Here is a 20,834-nt window from a genome sequence, read left to right as displayed (position 1 = left end):
GATCTTGCTGGTTTTAGTTCTAGAATATTAGGGAGAACATATTGCACAGGTTTTACTGACTAATATTTATGTGTCTGAAGTATCAACAGCTTCAGCCTTTTCTTGTTAATGATAGGTCTGGATGTGATTCCTTAGCTAGAGACAGCTTCTTTAGCTTACCTCATATCATGGCATCTGGTATCTCTAATTGGAATCATTTTCATAATAACTGTGAGCAATATACATTACCATCTAAATATGAAGGCTGACTACAATACAGACTTGTCTACAGCTCCTTAAGTATCCAGGATCCAGTCCAAAGCCCCTTAAACTCAAAGGAAAGGCTCCCACTGGTGTTAGTATTATCTAGCTTAAGCCTGAAGTATCAAACATAACCCCCACCCTCCCCTGAAATTCCATATAAGAAAGCAGATACATGATTAGAATCAATAAGTTTCCACGCAACTGTGTTAAAACCCTCCAAAGGTGGTGTCCCCTCCTGTTACTAAATAAGGTCTAATTCAGTCAGCATTGGACACTTGCACAACCTGAAATGCTGGAGTAGTTCTGTGGGTTTTTATGGAAGTTGATGGCACTTGGTTGTTAGCCTACATAGAAATCTACTATTTCTGAGTGTTTAATTGTTAAGCATTTTACGATTTCATTAGTAGTAATATTAGTTTACTATAAAAAATTACTCAATTCATAGAGAAACAGATATTTAACACTTATTTGTATGGTGTTACAAGCTTGTCTTGAATTATTTCAGAAAAAATCTTGGTCTTACACAGCACTCATGAATTGATAAGATATCCATTACCAAAAATCTTCACCTCCTCATTTAGGGGAAGACATTTATGTTGTGTTTAAAGATCAACATTTTATATTCCTCACAATCAGCTCTCAGGAAGATGAAAATACAAGAACTCATCTCAATCTGTAGAGAGTTTCTCCAAAAGGAGCAAGAAATCCTATTGTCGAATTGAAGGCAAAATAAGGGATTAGAGTACCCTAACAACTGCACGCACAGAGATGGTCTAAGCTGAAATTTTACATAAAAAGGTGCAAATAAATGCTTTTAAACAGAACCATCCCAGATTGCATTTTCTAGCTCTCTCCCATATAATTGTAAACAGCTTTGATTTCAAAGGGAAAATCAGACAATTATTTTATAATGAGAGGTGTGGTCTAGTGATTTGAGCATCAGACTGGCAGCCAAAAACCACGGGAGTTTTAATCCTGGCTCTGACACTGACACCATCTACTGCCTGAGGCTAATCAGCATGGGCTTGACTGAGATCTCTCCTACGGGTGCAGGAGGTAGGGGCTGCTGCAGAATTCCTGATGCAATGAAAGTGAGCAGGAACCCTTCCCTCCGCTACCCCCAGCACACGGCCAGCCTCTCCCTGAGCTGTGGGACAGCGTTCCTGACCAGAGGAAGAACTTCAACCTATGCAACGTTCACCCCAGGCAAGCTGAGGTGCAGGAAAGCCATAGTTGCTAAGTGCTGTCAATAAAAGCTTTAAAACTTCTTTGCATAAGCATGTTTGAGTAGGTCTCCACTTTGAAGAAAGCCTGCTGTTTAGGTCGAGGGGTGAGTAAAGCCAGTCTTGCCTTTAGAACACTCCCGGCACCTGGGGAGATTTTTATTTCCTTCAAGCACCTTGTAGTTAAATTTTTAGTCATTGTTTTCTTTCTTCCTGTGCGTGCCCATCCCCCAGTGACCCTAGCTCTTCCCCATCCTTTGCTTCTGAGCACAATTTTTCCTGTCTCATTGAGTTGTCTGATTTCTTACCCTTGATTAATACGAACACAGACAAAACTCTCATCCTTGGGGATTTTAATCGGAAGGTTGATTGCCTTTTCTTCTTTGCTTGTACACTTTCCATCACTTTAGCTTCCTTGGGGTCCACAGACAGACTTTAATCTCCCCCCCCCCCCCCTCGCCCCACATTCACCATCATGTTCTTGATCTTTGTTCGCTTGGGGCTTGACTCCTTCTAATATGACTATTAGGCATCTTGCCATCCCCGATGACAGATCAGCTCTTTGATGTGTCTAATTATGATGGAGAGGGGGCAGAGAAAGCAGGACCTCCTGAAGCCAGGATAAATTTGCTGTCCTTATAAACTCTAAGCAGTAATGTGCTCCTCTGCTTCCCTTCTTGCATGTGGCAGCATCCCAAACTCCAGTCCTGCCCACCCCAAAACAGTTCAGTGAATGTCCCATCCAAGGGAATTTTCCACATTTGAACCTGCTTAATTTGAAAGAGAGAAGATGGCAGAAGGTAGGAGGGCATTATGACAGGGAGGGGTAGGAAGTTGGGGAATGGGGAGTTGGACCTCAACTTTGCATGGCAAAAGCATAGGTGTCTGTCTGAAAGCAATCTAGTGAGAGGAGCTGGTTCTTCCACCCCACATAACTTTCCCTCTGTCTTGCTATCACAGACTGACACTCAACTCTCACATCAGTGCTCTGCAAAACTCATCAAATTCTACCTCGCAATACCTTTCTATGCTGAATTTTCATTTCAGTTTTATGGATGCTGTTCAGAGGCAGGAAACACTGCTTTAAGAGCAAGAGGCTTATGAGCACACAATGATCGAAGTCACTCCTCTTGCTTTTAAGTTGTTTAGGCATTTTCAGAGAATCCCATCCCAAATTCCTCCCCTTTGCTTGAGAAAAATGTTTGTGGCAAAGCAGGAACTAGACTTATTCTAGAGTTCATGGCAGCCAGACTCCAGCTGAGCCCATGGCTTTCCTCCATGACTTTAAACCCCTCTGTCTGGCTATCTCTGGGGAGCAGCTGCCTTTTTTGGTAGGAGGAGGGAGAGAACACTGAAGAGAACGCTTAGCACCAAAGCCTGCTTCAAATCTGTACTGTTGAACTCATACTGTTCTCTTTTGCACCTGTATGCCCACAGAACTGTTGAACAGTTCTTGCCTGTATTGCAGTAATGCGTCACTGCCCTGTTCAGGACCAGGGCTCCATTAGTTAAATGCTTTATAAACACATGAAAGGCCGTGGTCTCTGCCTGAGGTACTTGAAGTCTTGTTAGCAAATCTCACAGACATTTCTTAATATGAATTTATTGCTGATCTGTCTGCCCCAGAGCCTGAAATTCTTTATTTATCTGCCAAACAGGCACGGCGGGAGTTTCAGCATTGCTTCCCCTTATAATACCTGGCTAATGTGCTTCCAGCCTGGCCCACAGTGATCATCTCCTGGGAAGAAGGAGTCTTCCTGCCATTCAGCATTCAGCCCTTGATCTTTCTACCAAAATGGGAAATCAGTACTGCTGAAATGAACACTGATCAACACTGACAAAACCTTTCACCTCATCTCATGCAATAAGCTGGGGTTACGTCTGTGCTGCTGTCCTTGAGCAGAAAGTCTTGAGTGGAAAGTTTCCTACCATTTCTCTCACCTCTCCACTTTTCAGAGCAAATGCAGAAGCCTGCTTTAAATTAAACAGCCAGAAGGTGAAGGGAAGTAATGTTCTCATCTACAGAGTGACAGCGTGAAAGGCAGTGGTGATGGGATCGCCGTGCAACAGAGGTAGAGCGAGTACAGGGAACATCTATCAATATTTACTGAGCAGCATTGTTTTTCCATTTCGTGTTCCTCAGCCCTTCATCTTTACAGAGCCCTGCCCTGTAATAGCTCTGCGCTTATTGCTCTGCATTGCCAAACAAGAAACCTACTTCCTGGCTCTGATCTTTGTTGACAAGGATGAAGAAGAGTGTGGAAGCCTTTCTCTCCACGGGTCCTCTCTATCCACTCCAGAGGAGAGATTAATAGTTTCTGAAAGCATTTCCACCCTGCAGAAAAGGTCACCATAGTGCTGGGGAAGATGTATAAACAGGAGTCCATCGGGACTCTAATAACATGGGAGAAACCTCCTGCAGCACAAGCATATTACCAAAACAGCCCTAACAGTGGCACCTTCAGAGTGGTGGAGGCGGGCAGGTGATGTTGCAGGTTATTATTTTTCCCAAAGTGCAACACAATCCCATCATTTCTGCAGGTGATTTTTTTTTTTTTTTTTAAACTAATGGCTTTTCTTTGCAGTTTGTCATGATGTGGACTGTGATCTGTGGGGCAAGCTGCTTAGGGCTGTGAGGGAATATATCCCTGTCACTTTATCTTCTGGATTCAGTCAGCTGACTTTTGGATTCGCTCAGCACTGTGAGTTATGGTGGGATTTTACTTTAGCTACTTTATGCCAAGTCTATCATCTTAATATTGCTCTGGCTCTGGACAGTAGAGTTAGCCTGAATTAACTTGTTAGATACTCCTGTGTATCCTCTTTGTGTTTCACACAGCTTTTGGGGCCTGATTTACTGAATACCTTAATCCAACAGCACTTACTTCACTTTTAAGGCAGAAAAAACCTGCCAGAAAAGCTAGCAGAAGCTTAGCGAGAGCAGCACAGAAATCTTCACTTCGGGTTTTCCACTCATTGATTTAAGATGGGGAGGCTGCATTGCTACGTGTTTACATTCTAACTAAATTCCACATATATGATGTGTACGCACAGACCTACACACACACAATATAGTTCATTATCCTGAATCACCGAATGAAGCTATCTAGTGCAGTGTTCTTTTAAAGTCAAAATTGTAGGTGCTCTTATTGCTGAAAAGAGAGGAAAAAGCATCTGCAATGGACTGGTGCAATTTTGTCAGTTTATCATAAACTACCAGACCCGAGCTACGAGAATAGATGATCCTGACAGATGCTTGCAGTTGGAGTGCCCACATAGCGGAAAGTCTGCTTGTGTATCTGGTAGGAGGCACAAAGACAGAAGAAAGTTGATCTGTTTTATCCTGTCAATCTAAGAATTTACTTTGCAGGTCGTACCTTATCTACAGTCGATGTTTATTTAGACAATGAAACCATCAGTGTCATTGATAGAATCAAATACACCAGTAGAGATTTTTCCTTTCTTGGTATTTTTCGTTGTTGCCAGAGTATGTATTTCTGCCACAGAAATCTTTTTTGGAAATAATATTTTGTTGTAAGCACCACCATTTTGTTTTGCAATTATTATTTTGTTTTACCCTACCCACACAGAAAACTGTTTGCATTATATTCTATTGAAAGATACATTTTAAGTTAGCTCTGCTAGTCATGAATAATGTAAATTGACAAGAACTGAGGGAGGTAGACAAAGAAACAGAAAGTTAAGTGGTTTCCTTTCTTTTTATGGCAGAGTGACATTTACCTGTAAGTACATTTGATTTTAACACAATGGGATGAGTCTCTGCTGTGCTGGATTAGGATTGAGGCTTGTGGAGGAGTTCAGATAAAGAGTGGGCACTGAGAAATGCCCTCACCAGACCTCTCCAGGGAGGTTACTTCAGCAGCAATAGCATGTCAGAATGTCTTTTTTTTTTAGTCCTTGTATCCAGCTGACAAAATCTTTCCTCGTTTCTGTATCTGTAATTCCAAGAGAGCTCACAATGCTTCCCCCAGCTGTCTAACAATCTAACGCTTAGTGCTTGTCACATCACTTTCCAAAAGGGGGTCAATGTCACTTCCCACTCTGACAGCCAGGGAATCCAAGGCAAAAGGAACCGGCAGATGAGTGAGGGTCACCCCAAGACCCACAACCAGTTTGCCTGGTGTGCATACTCACACTCCCCACATTGAAGCAGCAGCTACAGATTTCCCCAGTTCCCTTATTCCTCAGATCTACCAGAACTGTGCAGGTGGAGTCTAACTCTCCTGCACTGATACTGGGTTTAAATCAGAAATAACTTCAGTGGGTTCAATTCTCAGTTTTGTAAATGAGAGTGTTCCCCTTGACACCAGTAAGGATCAGTTTTAGGTCTGAAATTGTATAGCTTCTCTCATGTCTAAAAACACCCCATTGACTCCTTTCTTCTTCCTCTGTGGCACTTTTATTAACCTCTTTCATCCAGCTTGTCTCTGCCATGTAACTTTCTATGCCCACAAGACTTCTTTGGAAAAGACGGACAAAATCTAGTTGGTCCTTGTCTCCAGAAAATAAGACACAAAACTAACCAAACAGAAACGAACACAGAAAACCAAACAGGCATGATCAAGAGATTCCCTTCCCCAAGAGAGTCACAGGTCTGCAGGGACAGAGCTAACACCCCCTGCTTCTGCAGTGCCCTGGGTACCGCAATTAAAGCTGTCCCACGTTCCTTTGGAGAACATTGTCTGGACTGCCTCCCAGGGCTCTTCTGCCTTTCTGCTCTCTCCTTTCAGTTTCCCCACAGGATAAGGACGGGATCTGGCTGCTTGTGAATGTGACCTGTCCCCCCGTGTTACTGTCGCACACTATGGGAGGTAAGCTTTTCCAGTCCTCTGTTGGCTGGTGACGTAGTCCAGGGTGCATCCACACACCAGCACTGTGTCTTGGGGCTTCAAATGCCTTTATCTATGTCATGCATTGGTTTTTACAGTTTGCTATGAATCACTGATGCCTGCTGGGAACACATACCCGCTTCAGGTTATTTTTGTTACGATGTTATAATGGGCACAAGGACACTTAAAAGTGGAACAACTGAGCATCTCCTGGTAGCCAGTGCTATGCAGCTCTCCAGGGCTGCCTGAGTGCACCAAGATCTCCTGCTGAATCGTGTTATTGCAGTGAAAAGAAATGCATTCAGAGATTACGGCATAGCGTGTGTCCTGTGTAGCAGCTCTGCCCACGTGAATGGCAGAAAAGTAGCTAAAGCCTTGGCTTAAATCCTGGCATACGTGATCAGAGACCCCAGTGGCATGTTGATGTCACTATACCATGCTGATGCTGTGAGGTGATGCAAGGTTTAATACAAGGAATTTATTAGTATAGTCAAAAAGAAAACACACACCCCAAGTTAGCTGAAAACCACTCTCTGGGGCAGAGAGGGTTTCTGTTTTAACGGTCATAGTGTTTGAAAGACATATTTTTCTGTTCCCAGATGGAGAAAGAAGGAACAAATAAACTAAATCTGAGAAATGCTGTGCAGTCAGCACTTTGCTAAGAGTGCATTGTGTTCAGTGAATTCTGAGATCTTTCTTATGGGTAGGAAGCATGTTAGGAAAGCATCAGCATATTGATAATGGTGAGAGAATAGTAAATGGAACGGTAGAAACAAGCAATACTAGATAAAAAATACTCATATCATGTGGAGTCCTGGTGGGGCTGGAGGTCTCATAGTGGCTGTCTCTGTCACCTCCATTTTACAGAGAGGTTCAGACACAAAAGAGGAACTGCCTTGCTCAAGGCACACAGCCAAATGGCAGAACTGGGACTAGAATCCAAATCTTTTTAGTCTCATTAGCAAGTGAGAGGATAGATACCTTAGTTCCAAAAGACATGGTTACGAGAGCATTCAGAGTAACTGAAGACAATTTTCTAACTCCATTTTGTGGGCTTTGTCTTGCTCCTTGGATTTTGCTTTGTGTTTTTACTCTCCTGTGCCATCACAGGCAAAGCAACCATCACTTTTAGAGAAAAATATTATGTCAAAACTGTGCCTTTGGGTACAGAAAGAAATGGCACAGAAGGGAAGCCACTGAGTCCAGCTGATTGGGGTAGTGGCCATGTGCCAGACTTCATCTTTTGTGGTAATAACCCCTTCCCAATGGCATCCTGAGCTATTTGCCTGTCATGATTTGTCTTTTTATGCTTGGGGAATGCTGGCTGACCTTTGTCTTTGATGTTGCTGGGCTCTTTCCTTGCAATAGGGCAGTTCAGGAGGCCATGACCACATCTGCTTTGGCTGGTTCTGTTATCAATTAATTTGTCCTGCCACATCAAAGAAGAGAGATAAAGCTGTAGCATTTCCTTGCCACAGATTTTTATCTTCACTCCCCAGTTCACCTCACAACACATGCACCTTCCACCTCCACAGCTAGCAGAGAGAAAGACAGACAGAGAAAGAAAGTGAAATGACATCCTAATAGCCTCCCTTGAGCGCGGATGGCACCTGGGTCTCGGTGTGCTGAGTCTTCCACCCACTTCCAATCTGGCCTGGCCACAGCCAGTCGGTTGCTTACTCCCCCAACAAGTTATTTGCTTTTCTCTCTAGACAAATCAGTGATGTTAGAATGACAAATAGCAGTTATAGCTCTGCACTTAGCTGAGTATAATTTCAGCCCATCAGTACCATCTGTCTCCTTCTTGGGCTGCAGCTCCATTAAGCCAGATCCAGAGATCCTCAAGGACAAAGAGCTGAACTCACATGGACAGATATTTTAGGGGTCAGAATATGTGACTTTTTGCCCTTTTGCAGTTAATTCCAATGATGAACTAGAAGAAAGTAAGCTGAGACATAAATGTACCCCAATTTACAACTTTCCCATTGCTCTGCCATGCAGAACCTCGACTCTGCTTGTTCAGGAGTTCTGCACTTAGAGCAATGCTAACCACCATCCATACGTGCCTGAAGATTTGCTGGGGTGATGCTGTTTGTCTTGGTTTTGGGGCAGAACTCAGGTTTATTTCTAGGAAATGTTGTGCTCGTTTACTACCGATCATACGAAAGATAAGAAAATTCTTAAGAGTTGTAGGGAACTTAAGTATGAATTAAGTAGCCTGTTTACAACAACCGCACCTGGTTTTCCTGGACTGCCTTGTTGTCCCCAGAGTGACTGTTTTTGTCTCATGGCCCTTGCTAGGGAAAAAGACGCTTAAGGAAACTCCCAGTCTCCACCCAAACTTCAGGACAAGATAGCTTCTGCGCTGATTATTTCTTCCTCTGCCTCCTGTAACACGATCTTCTAACCAACCTGACATTTCAAAGTTCCTTGTTCTCATTCTCATGAAGTTCAAACCCCTCGCGTTCATTTTGCCTATCTATAATGTCTATCAGTAATTTATCTATCATCTCTTCCATCTTTGTCACCTGTTGTTTACCACTTGCCCTGCTGAAACCAAGCCATCTGTGTCACCTCCCAGCTGTATGACCTAAATTCCACACAGGTCCCTCTGCATAGGAAATAGAGTAGTAAGGCATTTTAAAGAGTTTTCAGAGTTACTGTAAGATGACTCAGAAGGCTGCAGTAACGAGCCACAAGCTAAAGGGGAATGCTAGTGACAAGGATTTGTCTGAAGTAATTTGTCTAAAACCTTTGGGCCCTTTCCTTTTATGAGCTCAATGCCTATTTAACCATACAGAAAAATGATCCGATTGTGCAAAGCAGGTTGGCTGGCTGGGCACAGTCTGAGTGCTATGCAAGTTTGAAAATGTGGTCCTCCTGTCAACAGGTATACTTGAGGATGGGCCTATGGCTAGCACCTAGGAATACTGATTCCCAGATTTGGCCTCATGTCCTCAAACCTTTCTTATATATTAGTTTATTTGTTTCCCTGCCTCCTCACCTCCCCACTCCTCTGCTCCTTTTTTTTCCTTTTCTTGGTTGTTATGTTTTCTGAGGACTAATTTGAGCACATCACAGACAGAATATGGGGAGAAAATAGTTTTCAAATCAGTATGCGCGTGCTATGAAAAAGCCCTCTGTTGGCACCGTGGCTGCGAATGTCCTTCTCTCTCACTGACTAAAGGCCTGCACACCTTGCAGGATCGGTTGCATTCAAAAACCTGTCCTTCCAAATTTGTTTAGGTAAAGTGCAGAGTGCAGATGATTCCCAGAATAACTCTTCTGGCTTCATTTGGAATGACAGCAAAAAACAAATCTGCACCTAGCTTTTCATCTAATGGAAGGGCATTCGAGAAACAGTGAGAATATGTCATTGTTCGTAAAGGACAACATTAGAAGAGAAAGAGCACAGCAGAGAGGCAGGGAGAAAAAAGAGAGATTTTTTTCTATCAGCTAAATAAGGGCCATTTGGAGGTGTGTGAGGACAGCGGGGGTCAGCAAGTGTTGGAAGTGATTCTGAACTTCTGGCAGAACAATCTCCTGGAACTAAAACCAAGAATGCCTTTATCCTCAGCAACCTGCCGGGAGATGTTCCACAGCCAGCTTTCTCCACAAGAGCCAGGTTACAGTGTCTGTATATGACAGCAACTGAAGCAAAAGCTTTTGTCTTTTAAAACAGAGTAGTTCACGTACAGCACAGTAGACTCCAACCTGAAACCATTTAATATCAGACTCTGAGCAAAAAGCCATTTGTAACAGAGGAGCCATAAACCATGATATTATTTGCCACATACCAGCGAGATGGTGAGTGCAGATGTTCCTACGGCACATTTAATTAGAACTGGGACAAATATATTAGAGAAATTAGGATTTCTTCAGCAAGGATCTAGCTCTACATGCTGATCTCTTTCAACTACCAGGTATTTAATACATCTGTACCACTTTTCACCCATGAAACCTTTCCGTTCGGCAACCTCACTGCATCCCTATCTTACCAGAGGAGTAAAGACCATTGTCCCACTTGGCAGATGGGTGGTTTCACTGAAGTTTCCCATTACTTGCCTACGTGTGGAGTTGGGGTCAGTACTAGGAATAAAGTCCAGGAGTCCTGACTCCTAGCCCTCTCCCATCAGCCACGTTCTTCTGAGCCTGCTTTACCTACCTATCAGGAACTTTGCGGGCAACTACATAGACAGAGAACAGATTGCCCCCAAATGGTGTCTTCAATCACTCAACTTTTATCGCTGAGAGACAGTAGCTTCCCTCCCTGCCTCCTTGAAAAGCTTTTAAAATAAACACAGGTACATTAGAACAACAGCCCTTCAAAAGGGTCCCTTCCTCCCCCTCACCTTTCTTGCTCTCCTGTCATTAAGCAGAGCAGAGCCATCCTTACATGTGACATTTGGATAGATTGACTTAAGCTATTTACTTTAAGCTTTTCTCTCTCTCTTCCTCCCATTCAGGATCACTTTCATTCATTTTTGAAGTGTCTCAAATTTCTTTTGCTAAATCCACAGATAGGATGATTCAGAATGAAGCAGTGGTGCATATGCCATTCTGATAAAATCACAACCCTAAAGCTTCCCTACTCCTCTCCCTCTTTTCTGCTTACACTCCACTCACTGATTCCTCTGACAGGGGGAAAAATACTCTAGGAGTGATAAGACAAATCTCACTTTTAGAAGCCAATTTTATTTTCTTTATTCTCAAGCTGCTTTGATGGTTAAACTACTCAGTAACTGTTTTCTGGGCTTAGAGTCAGTGGGTCAGACTCTGATTTGAGCTATATCAATAAAAGCAACTGCTTCAGGGTAACCTCTTGTAAATATGCTTGCTTTTAAGCCAATGTGCTCACCTGGTTGAGGATGCCTACCTAAACCAAATCCTAACCCAGAATTACCACATTAATGTCAGTGGAACTGACAGGTGGCAGAGTTCAGACTCTCAACTCCATCACAAGGGTTTTCTCTTTCTCCCAGCAGTAGAAAACCACGAAGAAATTTTAGCACAGTCCTATCGACTGATGTTCTTTGCCCAGGAGAAGCCCAGGAGCTTTGCTGGATAGATTGAAGGTGCAGTGGAGTAGATGCACGTCTGAAGTGAGGATGTGCCATGCTGTTCAGAACTAAATCTGTCTTAAAGCCTTGCTGAACAAAGCATGGTATTAAATTCTGACCCAGAATTATCCAAAACTAAGACCAAGGAGAGACAAATGCCTTGATCCTGCTGAATTCTTTTTGTTCACTCACATATTTCTGGGCTGTGGACTTTAAAGTATGAGTGTTTGCAAAGGATGTGAGCACTTTGTTGCAAGGGAAGACCAAGACAGGGGGAAAGGTGAAATGCTGAGAGGAGACAACTAGGCTTATGTCTCTGGATTTGCTCTACTGTCATTTTCTTCTTTGTTTTGTTTTGCAGTAAATATTCACATGCTGTCAGGGCAAAAAGACATTCATGTCTGCAGGAGTTAAACTGGTTTTCTAGGGAGAGCTTCAGACTCTAAGGGCTATGTCAGTCCCCTGCAGAAACCAAACCAGCACTTCAAGCCCATTACTGCGTGGTTAACGCAGGTTTCCCATGATTCTGTCTCTACAGTGATACGAAAGAAGTAAGTGGACATGAGATGAACTGTCCATGCACAGTAGATGGATACAACAAGTTCCTCCATATACCAGAATTTACAGAAAGCTGTAGGAATTGAAAGGCTTTCTAAGAGTGAGACATTAAATCCTGTGCGGCCCTTTTAGGAGAAACCATGCTTGTCAGAGATGGACTGGGAATATTTATTGTTTCTTCAACTAAATACATTTTTCCCATGCGCATGCTGCTTTGATGCTCCCTTTTCACACAAACTTCTCTATTATCATGGCTTACATAAGTTATGGCAACAGGTAGCGGTCCCAATAGATATCAGGGCTCTGTTGTCACAAGAGCTGGACAAAAATCTGCATGCTACCCTGTTTCCATGAGCTTTGGCAAGCCATTCTCTCTCCCATTCACTCTTCTCTTATTTTCTATCTTTCATGCTGAATAGCAACTGGAAGGCGTTGAGTACTTCCTCAAGTTTTTGTATTAATTCTTACTGGGAAAAATGTGGTCTAAATCACTCCTTTTCAGAACATGCAAAGGAGGAGACAGAGGGAAAGAACTAGAGATGCAGGAACAGCAATGCAAAGTTATGTCCATTTTACAGAGTGGTCACGTTGGCATATGGTTGTTGAGTAACTTGATCTGTAACTTGCGGTATGCCTGGGACAGCAATTCATGTTAAAGTGTTTTGCGTGCAGATAGAGTTTGAGTTAGGGGAAATGCTCAAAATACATAAACAGGAACTAGTCTTGCAGAGAAGATAAGCTGTAGAGTAGGGGGCTGTCTCTTCCAATATGTATTTAGTGTCTACCACAGTAGACACTCATTTAAGAGTGTCTCATTTTGAGCCTCTAGATGCTGATCCTCTTACTGTATATACTGCCATAATACACATAACTATTTCCTTCCATTGACTGCCTTTTTGTTGCATTGTTTTGTGTAATTGACTCCTTTTTTTCATATAGAGGCCATAGAGTGATTATTGGAGATTGCCAGCTCCAGACCTGAATTGTTTCATTCAGGAAGTTAATTAAAATCAACCCACCTCTTTACAAAACCCTTTTGAATATACTGTAGATACTCCTTTCATCTTAGCGTTGCCTTTTTTTTTTTTTTTTTAATCATTGCTCCTTAAATCATGGAAATAACTTGGCAAAGAAGCTGAATTACAAGAAAAATCAGTTAGAAACCTAGGTAAGGGCATATAATAGGTCTTTAGAGGAGAGGAATGAATTTAATTGAGTGAAAGCTCAGAAAACCCAAAAGTAAACTCAGGGTCATCAGCATGCTTCTTTCACTTATTCCTCAGTTGCACTTCATAGATCCAGGCTTCCTTTTGCTCTGCTGTTATCACACTTTCCTTTTGCTGTGATTTATTAACTGTGGAACTGTCAAATTATGAAACTGAAGTTCTAGAAATACTTATTAATGTTTGAGAAATTCATTTCACACTTGAATACTTTTTCTAACACTTACTAATGTCCCTCATTTTGGTCATGTGGGTCTACAGGCCAAGAAAACAAGGTATCTTATTATATATTTAGCATGTGGAGATGAAGGATGGAAAGTTGCAGCAACTTTATGCATTTGATTCTTGCGCTGCTGTGTGTGGTGACTGTGCGTGCATATGTGCATAAGCAGGGCAATGTCTGTATGTTCAGTGACACCATTCTAGTTTCCTTTCAGTCACTATTAAGAAAGCACTTCTAATCCCCTCTGAGAAGCCTGAACATAAAATTCCTTTCATGCCAGTTTTGTCTTCTTCAATTTGGCAAACACTGACCTTCCCCCTGTGATTCCAATGGAACTTGTAATTCAAAAGGCATTTCTGTTTATTATTACCCTGTTAGTGTACAAGAATCATCAGGGATGCCAGCTCTGCTAAAGCACACAGTTACTTTCTGAGCTTTCTGTTGTGGTTTTGTACTGCAAAACAAATATACAGCAAGCTATAGATAAAGGTTGACTACCTAATTCTCTATTTAATCAGAATGATGAACATAACAAAATTACTGAGTAGATTACTTGACTCAAGATCCTTGAGAGTAATTTTCTCAATTTATTTCCCACACAGAATTTTCTGATGGAAATGGATTCAAAAAGTACAGAGAAAGAACACCAGTAACAACAACATTTATAAATTTACAGAACTGGAACATCTCTGCTTATCTCAGAATGACACTCAGTTTTGAAATGTGTTATGTTAAAACAGTATCACATTTAACAGTTCTAAATTGATACATTATGACTTATTTAACATGAAATTTTCATTCAAACCATAATTTTGCATAGAGTACTGAGCATTGTGTTTCCATCAGCATTAATCAAGTCAGATTTAGCATTTAACCTCATCTGTTCAAATGTCATATTACTCTGCATACTTAGAAAGACAGCATCTGATAGGAAATGGCTGCAATACCTCTAGCTTTCCTAAAATGCTGACAGTTTCAACCGTTTCTTGAGAAACACTGAGGACTGCAGCTCTAAACAGATGCTTCTGCTTTAAAATGAGATCACTTTCTTTGGGTGAAATGGATGGCTCCTTGCAAATAAAGCAGTGATACCACTGGCAGAACACAGAAGGTTACCCAAAAAAACTGTGTGACCACCACACCAGGTGTGTCTTCATATTGCTTTTTTCCCCCTGCTGCCTTACTGATACTGATGATGATTTCTTAAGGACTGTAACATATTGTCTTGAGGGAAATATTTCATGCCAGCATGTGGGACATGTTCTTTTCAAAGGAGAATTTCTGCTTTGAAACACCAACAATCATTTACAGCTTTTTATGTCTGATAAGCCACTCCTGATGAAAACTGACTGGAGCAAAAGAACCCCTCCACAATGCTCTGAAAGTTCAAAATATCAGACAAAATAGAAAAAAAAAAACAACCAACAACAACTTTTTGCATCCTTCCAGGTCTGTTCATACCATTTATGGATCAGTGAAAGGAAGAAAGCAGTGGATTGACAACAGTAACATGGAAGGCATCATTTATTTTTCTTACCTGCTATAAGAGGTCTGAATTCTGACTTCATTTAGTTGAGCACAAAGCCAATGATGTGTCAGGCTGGACTACTTGCTCTGCCTTGTCTTCTTTTTAAGCTGTGGACAAGACTGGAAGTTAATACAACAGAGAGAGACCAAGGCACAATTACAGCTGTCTCACTTGTGTACCACTCAATGCAGATGTTTTCAAATCTGCCCATTTGCCCGTATGCAAGTGCTTAATTTCGGTACACACAAAAATGCTCATGCAGGAATGTATCCCCTCCACACCCCAAAGTATGTACACACAAATTCAGCAGATTATGAGATTAGAATGTGCCCATCTGAACGTCTATCTTTTGAGGGTCTGTCCATTTGCTTTTTGCTTTGATACTGCTCTTCAGCTTTTGTGCTGCAAGCTTGTAAACGCATGCTAGGTGGAGGTGCTCCAGTTACACCACCTAACTATTGCTTCTCCCTTAAAACCATGCACGTTGGTTGCTATTCACTTCGCAAATTGCTCTGGATTTGATAAATGCAACTTTTTGTGTGGAACAAATTTTGAAAGATTATCTTCATGCACATTTTTAAACTTCAAGGGTGAGTTCTCCAGAAAATTATTTATTTGTTTTAATGTTATTTAGCATCTATGAACTTAACATCATTTCATAGGTATCATTCACTAGTGAATTCATGAATAATGATTTAGCTTTTTATTAATGCTTTCGTTTCACAGAAGCAGATCTGAGATGCAGGTATCTGAAAGAAGGGTTATTATTTTTAGAAAGGTTCACTCTGTAGAAGAACTCAGCTGCTGAGAGCTCAGCTCTTCTAAAAAATCTGTCTACAAGGGTCAGAAAAAAGCTATTAAAATGCCCGACACCTATTAATCTACTTCTCTTTAATGTATGTAACTGTGAACTGAACTCTTTTGAAATCAAATCTCTCATACCTGTGAGATCACGTATTCGAAAATCAGCCTCGGTGTGCCCAAAAAGTTGGCCCCACACTACAGATTCTTACACAAATAGTAATATAATACTTATTTTTGCCCCCAAAATATTTTACTTTAGGGAAATGCATCAGGAAAGAACAAAAGTAAAATGCCTGTTTGAGAAAGCACAGCATGTGCAAATTCACTATTACAGGCAGTAAAAGGTTTAAGAACAAAAGAAGGAATTCTGAGATTTGCACACAGAGAGATTCTCATAAATTAGCTCAGGAAACTGAAGGTAGAGCCCTGCATGCTATGGAAGGCTGGTATCATAAAATATATTTTTAAAATCCTTTAACAATATTAAAGTTCTGCTTGGAAACATCTATTGTAATACAAATGTTCCTTCTCTTAGCTTGAAAATCAATTGTGGAGCTCTTTTCTTTGTTAGAAATTAGCAAAACTCTGAAAAAATTGAATCAGTTCCCACACTGGAGAAGTGAACGAAAGTGCTTAATCCATTGGCATTTGTGCACAAAGTGCATTTGTTGTGCTGCTGAATGTAACACGATCTGAACCAAGGAAGGAGAATGAACGCTTTGCGGCCCCTGATGGATTTCAGATTTATTAGACACTGGAATGTTTTTTTTCCCCCCCTTGTCTATAAGAACATGGTGTGTAAGATGATAAAGGGCAGGAATAAAGGGAGCAGACACTGTAGCCCTTAAAATTAAAAGAATCATTTCTAGATTTTGAAAGTGTCAATGAATTAAAAAACAGCCTAAATATAAGTGTTGCATTATTCACTCTGCTTTCCTCTCGGAAAGAAAAACAGTTTGCAGCCACTTGACAAAGCTAGGGACATGTGACTAATATTACTTTTATTTTCCTATATGAAGAAAAACATCAACACAAAACATAAATGGAATATTTGTGCTGTAAGATAATACACGCGTACCTGTAAATTACAAGTGCAAGATGTAATAGTTCATCTTTAGTTTCATTACTCATGCACTATGGAGCTTTCAAGATTAGGGATAGATTTGTTATGCCACTACATTCCAGTATATGTTTTCCCTTCCTTAACCCTCTCTCTCTTCTCTGGCACGCATATTCTAAGGAGTAGGGGCAATTTTCTTTGCACCAACACATATATACTGTATAAGCTATAGAGAACTGGCATCGTTTTCAAAGGACATATTCACGATCCATTTCATGATGCTAACCAGGCTGAAAAAAAATTAGCTCAGGGTGTAGGGATGTAATTTCAAATACACTTTTTGGGAAAGTCTCCTATTCAGAGAAGAGCTCCAAGGTGTAACAGTAATAAAAAGCTCCTTCATTCCAGTATTACAGGATTGTTCTCTCGAGCTGCCAGGATGGGAACCACAGTGGCCTGCTTATAGTAGTGGTAGTTTTGTTTCAGTATCTGTATATCCCTTTGTGAAATGGAATAGCAAAAGTCTGGAATGAATTGCTTCAATAATTAGAATTCCTATGAAAGTGTAAACAACAAAACTATTCACTGAAAGCAAACTAATGTTTAATATATAAGCAGAGGAATAAACAAGCTCTGTTCTTCTATTTTTGACTCTGTATGTATTCTAAGTGTCTGAAAGCGATGTAAGTCTGACAGAAATGATGAAACCAAGGAGACAGTTTGGGCTAGTGTTCCAAGCACAGGGACTCCAGACTCCTGAAATGTCTGCTAGGGTCTGCCACTGAGTTATTGTGTAATTTTGGGTGAGTCATTTAAATTCTTCATGCACTGATTTCACCAGTTTGTAAAATAGGTGTAAACCTCCCCCATTTGCTTCAGCCAGCAAAAATATCTATAAAACATCTGAGATGACATGTTACATTCGGGCAAATTTTTATTCACTGAGAAATTCTCTGTACAAGCTATATTTGTCCACAGATCTTTTTGTCCTGCAAATCTCTGCCCTCAGACACGCATATCCACAGTCATGTCAGTTCTGCCTGAAAGATGGTATGAACTTGCCTTTACTGTGAAATCAAAAACATCATTCTGCCCCTGCAGAAGAGAAATTATTTTAACCATCAAACAGCAAGTCTTTTCAAGGAAACTATACAGGCCCAAATCTTGCTTGTCTTAATCAAGTGAGAGGTCCCAGTAAAAATCAGTAGGATGCTCCAAGCTATTAAGGAAAGCAGAGTCTGGCCTCTTGTAGAGCGCTGAGGTAAAACAGACACACTACTGCAGTTTGCATTGGACAGTTCTCAATTAGAATGTCAAGATTTATAGTGTATTTTATCCGGTTTTCATTCTTCTCTGTTCACTTTAACTTTTGACCTATGGTTATTGGCAGAAGGGGGCTTGTCCCAAAGGGCCATTATTCCCCCTCCAAAGAGGCCTTCTAAGAAGTGCTAGAAAAAGAGAGTGGGAAGCAGGTCTCTTTGTTAACAGGACCCCTCCTCCATCTCCAAAATACTCACATACTCAGTGTGGCAGTCAGGGTACAAGAAAACAGGGGTGTTTCTGGATTTTCTTGCAGCAAGTGGCTAAGGTCTTGCACTTTTCCTGCTCTGTCCTGCCCTGCCAAGAGTTTGAATGAAAATAATTCATGTAGAAAAAGTCAGCATTAAATGTGACAAAAAATCTCCACAGAGCTAGGGCAAAAGAAAAAGAAGGTTATAAATGTAGGGAATCTATGCTGAGTAAAAGCCATGGGAAGGTGTGGCAGCCAAGTTCTCTCCAGAAGGCGGGAATTCACAGATCTCTCAGCCAACCCAGGATGTATCATCCTCCAAATTACATGATAGAAGAACTGGAGTAGCAGATACAATCTTGAATTTGAACAAACCTAAAGGGGAATTGATAGATTTATCCAGGTCACATAACTCTGCCCAATGAATTCCATACAAAGAAGGAGGTGATAGTTGTCTCAAAGAGAAGCCTAAATGACAAAATTTTTGAGACAAAATGTTAAGATTATAAATGTATCAGACGGGATCAGTGATCTTGCTGAAGGACTATGCTTGTGATACAAATTAAGAGGTGTACTGTAAATGTGGAAGGCCAGAGTATTCCATGGGAAGAACTGTATGATCTCAGACATAAGAGCACTAGAAACAAGATGAAATGTAATAAGATGAGATCTCAGGCTGTGCAGTTTGGGATTAATGACAGCAATGCTCTGCAGTGAGCAAGGTGCTCCTCAGCTGGGGATGTCCTTACAGCAGTAAGGTCCTCCAAGGGCCTTCCTGTGGAGGCAGAAGGACAAAAATAACCTAGAAGGCTTTAGGATAGAGCTAGCTTCATTTGCAAAAGGGATTATATAACATAGTTGCCTCTAACAACAGACGACTAGTTTGATGAACCAGAAGGCCCCTTTCAGTCCTATTGTTCCTGCTATTCCCAAAGTTAAATTAACACCAACCTTGCCTAGCAACATCATGTTCCTCTGTGTGTGGAGAGGGAGTTTGCCCTGCAGCTCCTGGGATGAGATGTCTCTTCTTAAATGGGAACTGAAAAGCCTCACAATGAAACAAGAAAGCAGGAGAGGTGCCAGCTTAATATATTTAAAAAAAATTATTGGATTTAAATTCTCTGCTTTTGGGGGCAGAAAGACGTGTAATGGTGCAGCGTGCAGTAGGACATCAACCATACACCCACCTCAGGAGTGGCTAGTGGCACTGCATGGCATTCAGTCCCCTCACAGGGCACCCGGGATCCTCTGCCAAACTGAAGCAATTGGGGCAGAAAAAGTCAGTCTGGGAAAGCCACTTTTCTCCATAAAACCAGGACTGGTTAAATGTCTCCTACCTCTCCCCTCCAAGCTTGGCTTCCCCAGAGCCTTCCCCAGCTGTCACGATGACAATGCCTCTGAAACCAACCACATACAAATCCCAGAGCCTGGCAGCAATCTCTCACAACTATGTCATACCCATACATTGATATATATTTGAATATACGGTATGTGAGGTGAGATGCAACCCCTCTCCCCAACGCACACGGATCTGGGGAGGCTGTGGGGTGAGGGCCTGGCCTGAGAGGCAGCCCTCCTGTGGCGGGAAAACAAAATGGTGTCAGTGGGTGTTACCGGCACGGGGAAGCTCAGTGCCTCTGTGGTAGCAGCTCAGTGCCTGCCTCTGGACCCCTCAGGATGGGATTTGAGGCATAAATGACTTGAAGGGAAAGCTGGCTGAGTCATCTTGGAGCACACAGAGGTGGGTAAGTGAAATAACATCAATTTAAAATGTGGGGGAATACAAACTCTCCTTCTCTGACATCCCACCCTGCTGCAGGCAGGCTCCTGCCGGGCTGAGAGGAACAGGCCTGAGCTGCGGCCCGATGTAGTGGTTGGCACCACTGCCCCCTGGCAGGGGGTTGGAATAAGATGATCTCTGAGGTCCCTTCCAACCCAAGCCATTCTATGATTAATTCTATGATTCTAAACCAAAAAAAAAGTGTTCCTTGGCTGGGATAGGTTTGGACTGTGGGACAGGTGGTAGGAGCAGAATGGGAATGGGCGTGCTCCTCCATGTTCTCTCACTGAAGCAGCAGCAGTAACAGCCAGGAGGGAAGTTTTGAAAGGACACAGCTGCCTTCCAGGTGTCACGTCCTCAGAGGGGAGCTCCAGAGAAGGAAGCTGAGGACAACTTTGTATGTGGAGTTGATGCTCCAGTGCTGGAAGGGGCCTGGCCCCACCTTTCTGTTGAGATTCACTGTGTGGCTTAGTAATGCACAACTTGCTCACAGGATACAGAGCAGAGCCCACCTACTCATTCCTCTGAACAGCTATGAGGCGGTAATGACTCTCAGTAAATGGCGTAGCTTTGAACAGGTGCCTAGAGGTGAAAGTATTTGTATTCCATTACTAGCCCCTTGAACTAGCCAGGGTCCCCCAGGTTAAATATTTTTAGCAACAGCTTGTTTACATGTCAAACTTGTCGATGAGCTGCCCGGGCACTGCTGACACAAAACTGCAGTCAGTGGCAGCCAGTGAGCTTTCTCTGTGCACTGAGCTAAAGCCTTCTA

The 20,834-nt window shown here is 42.0% G+C and overlaps 1 protein-coding gene and 2 long non-coding RNA genes across 4 annotated transcripts in view; 2 read left to right on the top strand and 1 right to left on the bottom strand.

Annotated features, from left to right (window-relative positions):
- Nucleotides 1-9,889: 9,889 nt before the first annotated feature.
- On the top strand, nucleotides 9,890-15,784 carry LOC121107259. Its single transcript, XR_005840988.1, has 2 exons — nucleotides 9,890-10,123; nucleotides 14,830-15,784. It is a non-coding gene; the product is annotated as an uncharacterized LOC121107259 (long non-coding RNA).
- LOC121107260 lies at nucleotides 14,912-19,893 on the bottom strand. 2 transcript variants are annotated; one of them, XR_005840989.1, is made up of 4 exons: nucleotides 19,620-19,893; nucleotides 19,234-19,538; nucleotides 18,290-18,389; nucleotides 14,912-15,015 (listed from the first exon to the last, which is right to left on the bottom strand). It is a non-coding gene; the product is annotated as an uncharacterized LOC121107260 (long non-coding RNA). The 2 variants fall into 2 exon arrangements; XR_005840990.1 differs by having other exon boundaries at nucleotides 19,234-19,893.
- Nucleotides 19,866-20,834, top strand: part of MYL10 (myosin, light chain 10, regulatory) — an 89,348-nt gene continuing 88,379 nt past the window's right edge. Inside the window, exon 1 of the mRNA XM_040650052.2 lies at nucleotides 19,866-20,023. The gene's annotated coding sequence lies outside the window, so the exon portion shown is untranslated. The remainder of the gene's footprint in view (nucleotides 20,024-20,834) is intronic.

This window comes from Gallus gallus, chromosome 19, assembly GCF_016699485.2.
Source record: "Gallus gallus isolate bGalGal1 chromosome 19, bGalGal1.mat.broiler.GRCg7b, whole genome shotgun sequence".
NCBI lineage: Eukaryota > Metazoa > Chordata > Aves > Galliformes > Phasianidae > Gallus > Gallus gallus.
The sequence above is the reverse complement of the archived record's forward strand: the minus strand, read 5'-3'. Positions and strand labels throughout refer to the sequence as shown.